Below are 8,634 nucleotides of genomic sequence, written 5' to 3'. Positions count from 1 at the left end.
CTGCATCTCCAAAGGCCTGGGCTGAGCTGAGAGTGCTGAGATGAGGTATGCCGATCTGCATGTCCACCCTTTGTCAACTCAGCAACTACACGCATCACCTCAAACAATATTAAGGTGCAAAAAATTCTCTTCTGGCTGTGGACCTGTGAATCTCAAAACAAGTTGTCTGGTGCCAATACGCAAAGGAGGGACAGTCACAGGATACAGGTTTTCATTTCCATAGAGAGAAATTGGAAGAAACACAGATGTAAAACCTGCCAGGCAAGCACCATGGGATTTCAAAGTCTGAAAGTCATTCATCCTTCAGCTTTAGAAAGTGGCAGTCCCACCCTTTCCAAGGGCCTATGCAGTGGCCCACCTCTTTCCAAATCAATCTCGGGGGATATTGACGAGATCACCTTTTTCTTCCACTCTCTCCAGGCATCAGGGCCACCCTGATGCTCTCTGCCATTTCCGGGGCACACGCTCAACCCCCCCCATGTGGTGTCAGCCAGGCTCTCCCCAGTTCCCAAGGAGCATGCTCTACCTTCTCCAAGGCCTGAGGCTGCACGACTCTTCCACTGCAACAAAGTGGGAGACTCATCCTCACCCTTCAGGGTAAACTTACCCTCTCCATGTATATGGGTGGGTCCACTCTCCTGGCCAAGGTTTCTTGGCTTCAGACCCAAGCTTCCAGGGTTCTCACTCTGCAAACTCCAATTTGTCCCTTTGTGTCCCCCTTTGTCCAGATTGGCAGTGGTTCCATTTATACCAACAGTCTCTTCAAGCACTCCAGGAAGTCTCTATCATTCTCTTCACAGTTCCTCCAAAATCTTCCCCTTAGCCATCCAAAAAACCGTTCCAACATATCTGATATTTGCAAACTGCAGCAGCACCTCACTCTCTGATACCAAATTTTTTCTAATTAGCTAGCTGCCGGAATGCGACACACCAGAGACAGATTGGCTTTTAATAAAAGGGGATTTGTTTCATTAGTTCTTCAGAGGAAAGGCAGCTAACTTTCAACTGAGGTTCTTTCTTACGTGGAAAGGCGCAGAGTGGTCTCTGCTGGCCTTCTCTCTGGGCCTCTGGGTTCCAACAACTTTCCCTGGGGTGATTCCTTTCAGCATCTCCAAAGGCCTGGGCTGAGCTGTGAGTGCTGAGATGAGGAATGCTGAGCTGCTTGGGCTGTGCTACATTGGGCTCTCTCATTTAAGCACCAGCCAATTAAGTCAAATGTCATTCATTGCAGCAGACATGCCTCTTAGCAGACTGCAGATGTAATCAACAATAGATGAGGTTCACGTACCATTGGCTCATGTCCACAGCAACAGATCTAGGCACCTTCACCTGGCCAAGTTGACAACTGAATCTAACTACCACATACATTAATCGAGATACATGAGATTTTGTAGGCTCTAAGCTGAAGGATTATTTTTCTTTTTTCCCTTGTAGAATGCTTAAAACTCGTGGAACTCAAAATGAGTTAGCTTTTTTACTGAGAGGTAAATTATACACAACAAAGATGACAAGATAACTTGGCAGACAAGTTATCTATTAGACATCATTCCAGCTTTGTTCAACAATGGCCAGAACTCTTTTTTCCCCTATTCTCCTTTGTTTTCCCGATAAAGCGATGCTGCCTGGCTATTGGCTGGTCCGTTTGGATGAGGTTCTTCCAAGAGACTGAACTGATGGTGAGATAGAAGATACATTATATGTGGATTCCATCCGTTTTGAAGGATATCTAATGATATGCCACCGTCAGCCTACGCATTTGGATGAAACATTTTGGAAACATGAACAGTGGGCAGTTTGTTTGGATACTCTTCAGACAATCCTAGTACTAGCTTAAAAGTTCCATCTTCAAAGGGTGTCCCTTCTGGCCCAAATAGAAGCGCTCCTCTGCATGGTGTTTTCAGTTGGTGCGCCGCTGACACCCACAGGTGGACCCTCTTGCAATCACTCCAGATCCTGCAGGAGATCGGTGACAATCTGGCGGACAAGCTCCCCAGCTGTCCTGTGGTCAGTCTGAGAGGAAAGAGACCTGCACAGCCCCACCCCCCTCCACCCCCGGGCGGTAGCCGAGTTCCTGTGGGTCCCCACGGTCACCACCGAGGTTGACAGACAACCCTGAGAGAAGAAAGACTGACACTTACCTATAAATATTGGCTAAGTTGACTTGTTGACTCTCCCGTAGGAAAGAGGACTGAGTAAGGATAAGATCACAATGTTTTAAATGCATGAAGATCTTTGCAAGTAATTCAAGTAGATTTATTCTAGGGCAGAGTGACCTTGCTTGTCCAGGGCCCCTACTTCTGGGACTGGGAATAGGTGTTCCCTTGGTTAAGACTCCATAATCCAAAAGGCCACCAGTTCTGTAAAATATGTTGGCATAATACCTAGTGAGGGTCTTCTCACTAGAGATAAAATCAGGGTCAATATCAGGGTCAGTGACTTGACGTCCGGCAAGGGGGTAGATAAAAGGAAAAGCGTGTTGATGCCAGGACTCAGGAGAAACCAAAAGAGAGTTGGCTGAGTCTCGTGCGTGTATGTGTGTGTGTGTGTGTGTTTGTGTGTGCGTGCCTGCTCATTTTCACCCTCAGAGAAGAGTTGCTGTTTAGGATGGTTTAAATGCTTTCTCACCTAGAGACAGGGAAAGATAATTAATCAAAGTCTTTGTTTGGCATAGAGACCTAGATGGGACCAGCCTCTCCCACGGACAAGGGTGTGGTCTCCATCGGGACACAGGCTGAACTTCTCACCACCTAACAGCCTGGCCTCTTTTTCTCTGCTTCGGTTCCATCTTCCCGAAACAAAATCGCTGCTGCCCCCTGGGCTCCCGGAGGAGCTGGAGTAGGGAGATGCCATGGAAAGGAACTTGGAGTGACTCAATGCCCCTTATAGCTCCCCACTGTCCTTCGGTTTGGGTCTGGGGTAGGAGAAAGAAGGGAAGAGCACATGGGACAAGTAGAACGGATGGCAGGGTGGGAAAGTGGAAGGCAGAAAGATGTGTGTGTGAGTACCTGTGAGTGTGTGTGAATGTGCACGTGTGTTTGTGTACAAACGTGTGCTGGAGGAAAGGCTGGGGGGAAAGGCTGGAATTAGAGATGCCATGAGATTTCTGCTCCTACTGGAAGTTGGTGGCTTGAGTGAATGATGAATCTGCCCGAGCTGCTCTCAGCAGAGGCTCTTGGATGGGGCAAATCAGTGCTCAGTACCTGTGGGTAGAAACAGTTGAGCAGGGAAGGGGAGGCGGGTCTTTCTTTCTGGGTCTGGAAGCCCAACAGGCCTCCTCCTCTCTCTCTTGCAGTGTTTCTCTGCAAGGTGGTGGAAGATGTCAAGCCCAGCTTCCCTCCTGCGTGGGGGAAAAAGCAGCACTCGGCAGTAAGGTCTGACATTCATCTTGCCTCCTCTCAGGTAAGCCTTCCTGTCATCCCAGGGCTCATGCACTCTTTCTCCATCTGTCTTCTCTCATTCTCTCTCTTTCTTTCTAGTTCTCTCTCTTTCATATGCACACTCTTCACTTCCCCTGTATTAAATTACCGCTGAAATGCTTCAAATGCTCAGCAACAGGATCGTATGACAGAAGGCATGGGGGACTGCTTTTTAATCTTGCCCAAAAGAAAGAAATGAAAATGACTTGCAGGATTTCGACACAACGATCAGACAAAAAACATTTTTTTAATCCCCCACCCCTCGAATAAATGGGAACTTGTCAAATGCCATTATCAAATCAGATAGATCAGCATTAGTCTCAGTTTTTCCGTGGGCCTAAAAGCAACAAAGAGTTATAACCGCATTCTAAGTTATGTTTGGGTTTTTGATGACTCCATGACTAAAGATTTGTCTTCCTTGATGGCCAGTGGAGTTTGAGCTGATTTATCTCCTGGAGGCTGAGGCCGTGAGCTCCCACTGGGCAGTAAAACACCCCGGTGAGCTCAGACCCAGGCCACCTTGATGGTTTGAAACATTGGGTTTGGAGTTTCTGATCAGTCCAGCTCCAAGGATATACCCTCAAGATTCAGAGAGGCAAAGGCCTGGGACATGGACTCATTTTCTATTCCTGGATCCCACTTGCTTGGGTTAAAAAAAAAAAAAAAATCTATTCTAATAAAGACCTCTATCTGTGCTGAGTGATGTTCAGAAATTATTTCCTGCAGCTGTCCCTCCATTAAATAAATACATTTGCTGCTGCCTTTGCTTTTTCATCAGAGGACTTTGACTTTGACAGATCTCAGGTTGGAAGTCTTATTTGGGTGGAGTTGGCTTTGGGTGATCTGGACATGAAAATAATGTTAAGTAAAAAAGCCTAGTTTCTTCACCCTGGGGTGAAAAAAGGGGTCATAAAAAGCCCACCCCCCGCCCACCATTTCATTGGCTCTTTTTTAATGAAGACAGATCAACTTCTGGTTTATCCAACTACTCTAAGGTATACTTGACTTCCCAATTTATTAACAATTGTGATTCATTACCATGACAATTGGGGAAAAAAAACTGATTACTTTTGAATTTCTGATGAGGTAATCCTGCCTTTTCTCAGGCCCTGGTAATGAATCACCATTTTCCCTCCCTCCTCTGACCTAATTTTCCAAATCATGTACCTGCATAAAATATTGTGCGGAGGCGTGCATCTATTTATCTTACAGGAGGCTCTCCTTCTGAATCCAAGGGACAAGACAACCCCAGCAACTGGGAAGGAAGATTCATGAATGTTCTGGGTACGGAATTCACCAAAGCCCGATCTTTCCCTAATCAATCTGCCTTGTCACAACTCCAGGAACATTTTGCCGGCCGAGGCTCCATGGCGTGCGTGTGCTTGACAGAAATAGGGAAGTGGATTGAAAGGATGATTCCACCTCCTTCTTTCTGTGCAACTGTGAACCCCGGTCTTGAAAGACCAGGACTTTCTTCTGGTGATAATTCTTTAAGAAGCTTCTCAACCAAGAGCACTTGACAGTTTCATCATTTTTAGCATAAGTAAATCTTGCCATTGACTTCTCATCCATCTCAGAATCAATTTGGCCAACTGATATTTGCAAACTGGTGGTCACTTAATTACTTAGGATCCCAGACATTGGCATCTGTCCCTGTGGTGGCAAGGGGGACTTTGATGTACCATGCTAGTTTGCCAGGAGCATGTAGCTGAAAAAAAAAAGCCACCTTTTGTGTCCCATTTTCTCTTAATCATTTATTAACTCTCCTTTTATCTTACTTCTAGCTGTGCAAAGATTCTTAACCCTCTCTCTGTCTCTATTTTAAACTCCTCATTAAAAATACTTAAACATTTTTCCTGCTGACAGAGGACCTACCTCTCAGTTAAAGCAGTGCAGAAAAGGCAAGAGGTGCTGGGGATAACTACAGATAAATATGACACACAGTTGATGCCTCAAGAAATTCTCTTTCACCTGGGAGACCGGTGTCAATGCACTTCAGACCAGCACATTCTTATCACATTTTAATTTTTGCTCAGGTTTTTAGACTAGTCAGTATTCTTGGTTGTCCCCAAAGCTGATCTCGGGACCAAGTCTTGGGGTAGGCAGTTTATATAGGAGGCGATTCCAGAAGCTCAGATGAGGAGGTGGGAGATATGAATTGGGAAGGGATAAAACTCAATAAAGCACACATTAACAAGTAGGGTCTCAATTCCATGAAGGGAAACTGAGGGGTACAAGCCTCAGAATTGCCCTGTGGACATGGGGAGCGGGGCATCCATCTGTGATACCCTCTCGCTTGTGGTTGGAACATTGCCTGTGCACTTTTCACCTGTGCTGGTCCAGAGCCCTGTGAGCTCCAAGGAGCTTGAGTCAGGGGTGTAAAGGAAAAGTGATAGGGACCTCCACCACGGCTACTAGGTCAGCTGGGGGATACGCGGCAGGGCATCGACAGTGTCTCTACACTGGTTCACATAAAAGGAGAGGAGTATGGGCCAATGTGGTTTTAGCCTGACCCCTTCCCTGCTCTTCTAATAACAGAATCCCTCTTCTCCTTTTTTTTTTTTTTAAAGGAAAGACAGAGAGAAGGAAGGAAGGATAGAAGGAAGGAAGGAAGGAAGAAAGGGAAACATCTTTAAACATTTTCTTGTTTTATTGTATTTTGTTTCTTTGTTTTTGTTACATGGGCTGGGGCCGGGAATCGAACCGAGGTCCTCCGGCATAGCAGGCAAGCACTTTGCCCGCTGAGCCACCGCGGCCCGCCCCCTCTTCTCCTTTTGCAACTATCCCCTCCCTGGCTTGGCAGAGGACTTCTTATTGCATGACCCTACCTAATAACTCAGGTTAACCACTCAGAATCTTCTTTTGGGTAGAACTTGCAAGGCTATGTGAAGAGAGCCCACCCTCTGGGGTTTAGAAACTTAAAAGTCATTTAAGCCTGGTTTGGTGGTGGTCATCCTTCTCTCCATGTTTGAGAATAAAACTAGTACTCTGGGGATCAGAGTGCATTAGGAGAAGGGACTGGAGAAAGAGAGAGAGATTGGGAAGACACCAGACTTGAAAGCATCATTTGGAGTACTGGGCCCAAATCTGAAGTGTTAATTCCCCAGAAAGTTTTCTCTGACTCTTCTCCCCTATCTTATGCTGATAGATGTTGCCCTCTTCAGTTATCTCATAATGCCTTGTTATTATGTCTACCTTCCTACTTGCCACAGTATGTTGTAATTATCTCAGTGCCTGGAATGGTCTGCCTAATGCTTAGTTGAATGGAGGAGCTGTGTTGTTTGTTTTGTTGTCACTTTTCCGGTCATCCTTTATTTGGGTTGTAGGAAGAGAACACTTTCTGTAGGCTGCTAATCCTGCAGGGTTCCTCATTACTTGTTATCATCATACCTCATGGCTATAATTTTTATATTTCTCATGGGGCCGGAGAACCATGGTTGGGTTGAGTCATCAAACGGAAGCCCTTCTGAATGGGTCTTTGTAGAAATACTTCTTCTGATAGGCTTTTCTAAAGAAGTATGTGCTGGTTTTCTGAAAATTTTATGTACCCCAGAAAAGCCATCTTTTAATCCTGATTCAATCATGTGGGGACAGCTATTTCTTTTAACCCTGATTCAATACTGTAGGATGGAAGCTTTTGATTAGATTATCTCCATGGAGATGTGGCACACCCAATCATGGGTCTGACCTTTCGATTAGATGGAGATGTGACTCCACCAATTCCAGGTGGGTTTTGATTAGTTTACTGGAGTCCTTTAAAAGAGGAAATCTTTTGGAGAGAGTCAGAGCCTTCAGAGAAAAAGAGCAGATAGCAACTTCAGAGCAGAGCTGACGCAGATGCCAACACTTGGAGAATAGAGACACAGATATTTGGAGAAGCTTTTTAGATTCTGCCATGAGATGTCAAGCCAGCCAGAACCTAGAGAGAGCAAAAAGGAAGCCAAGGGATGAAAACCAGGCCCAGTGAAGCAATGTGAGGAATCCCCACAAGAATAGAGGCTGAAAGCAACAGAGCCCAGGAGCAAGGGACCAGCATACGCCAGCCATGTAACGTCCCAGCTGACAAAGGTATTCCTGACCCATCAGCCTTTCTTCGGTGAAGGTAATCTCTTGTTGGTGCCTAAATTTGGGCACTCTCACTTCCTTAGAACTGTAACTTGTAACTTACTAAATTCCCTTTTGTTATAGTTTGCTAGCTGCCAGAATGCAATATACCAGAAACGGAATGGCTTTTAAAAAGGGGAATTTAATGAGTTGCTAGTTTACAGTTCTAAGGCTGAGATAATGTCCCAATACAACAAGTCTATAGAAATGTCTGATCAAAGGTATCCAGGGACAGGTACCTTGGTTCAAGAAGGCTGATGAAGTTCAGGGTCTCTCTCACATTCGAGAAGGCACATGACAAACGCAGTCACGATTTCTCTCTCATCTGGGAGGGCACATGACAAGCAGGGCATCATCTGCTAGATTTCTCTCCTGGTTTCCTGTTTCATGAAGCTCCCTGTGAGGTGTTTTTCTTCTTCATCTTCAAAGGTTGCTGACTTGTGGACTCTCTGCTTCTCGTGGCTATGTGGTTCTTCTCAGCTCTCTCTGAATCTCTTATTCTCCAAAATGTTTCCTCTTTTATAGGATTCCAGAAATTTATCAAGACCACCCAAATGGGTGGAGACATGTTGTCACCTAATCCAGTTTAACAACCATTCTTGATTAAATCACACCTCCAAGGAGATGATTTGATTACAGTTTCAAACATATGAGTAGGGATTATTCTGCTTTTGTGAAATCAGATTTAGATTAAAACATGGCTTTTCTAGGGGACATACATCCTTTCAAACCAGCATACCTTTATAAAAGCCATTCCAGTTTTGGTATACTGCATTCTGGCCAGCATTTAAGAAACTAATACAAAATGGATGGAAGGAAGAGAGGTTGGGGAGAACTTCTATCCCCCTCTGGCTGCAGATGATGTTCAAACTGCTGAGATAGCCCAAAGACACATGGTGCAGGCTTTCTAGCTCCCATAATCCATTGCCTTTGGTCAAGTGACCTTTCTGATTAAGAAGGATTTTTACTCATTCATGGGTGGTAGAGCATCAGAGAGGCTAGAATTGAATTGAAGGAGCCTTAGGGAAAAAGAAAAATCTGTTTTTTGCTTTTGTTTTGTTTTGAGTATCTACCTGGTACCTAAACAGGTTTAGTTATTGTGGGGAGTTTAAAA

General features: G+C 45.1%; 1 pseudogene; it reads right to left on the bottom strand.

Annotated features, from left to right (window-relative positions):
- Positions 1-1,536: 1,536 nt before the first annotated feature.
- LOC143675718 (ubiquitin-conjugating enzyme E2 B pseudogene) overlaps positions 1,537-8,634 on the bottom strand; it is a 162,840-nt pseudogene continuing 155,742 nt past the window's right edge.

The sequence above is a fragment of the Tamandua tetradactyla genome, chromosome 3 (assembly GCF_023851605.1).
Source record: "Tamandua tetradactyla isolate mTamTet1 chromosome 3, mTamTet1.pri, whole genome shotgun sequence".
Taxonomy (NCBI): domain Eukaryota; kingdom Metazoa; phylum Chordata; class Mammalia; order Pilosa; family Myrmecophagidae; genus Tamandua; species Tamandua tetradactyla.
This window is presented reverse-complemented; position numbering and strand designations above follow the sequence as displayed.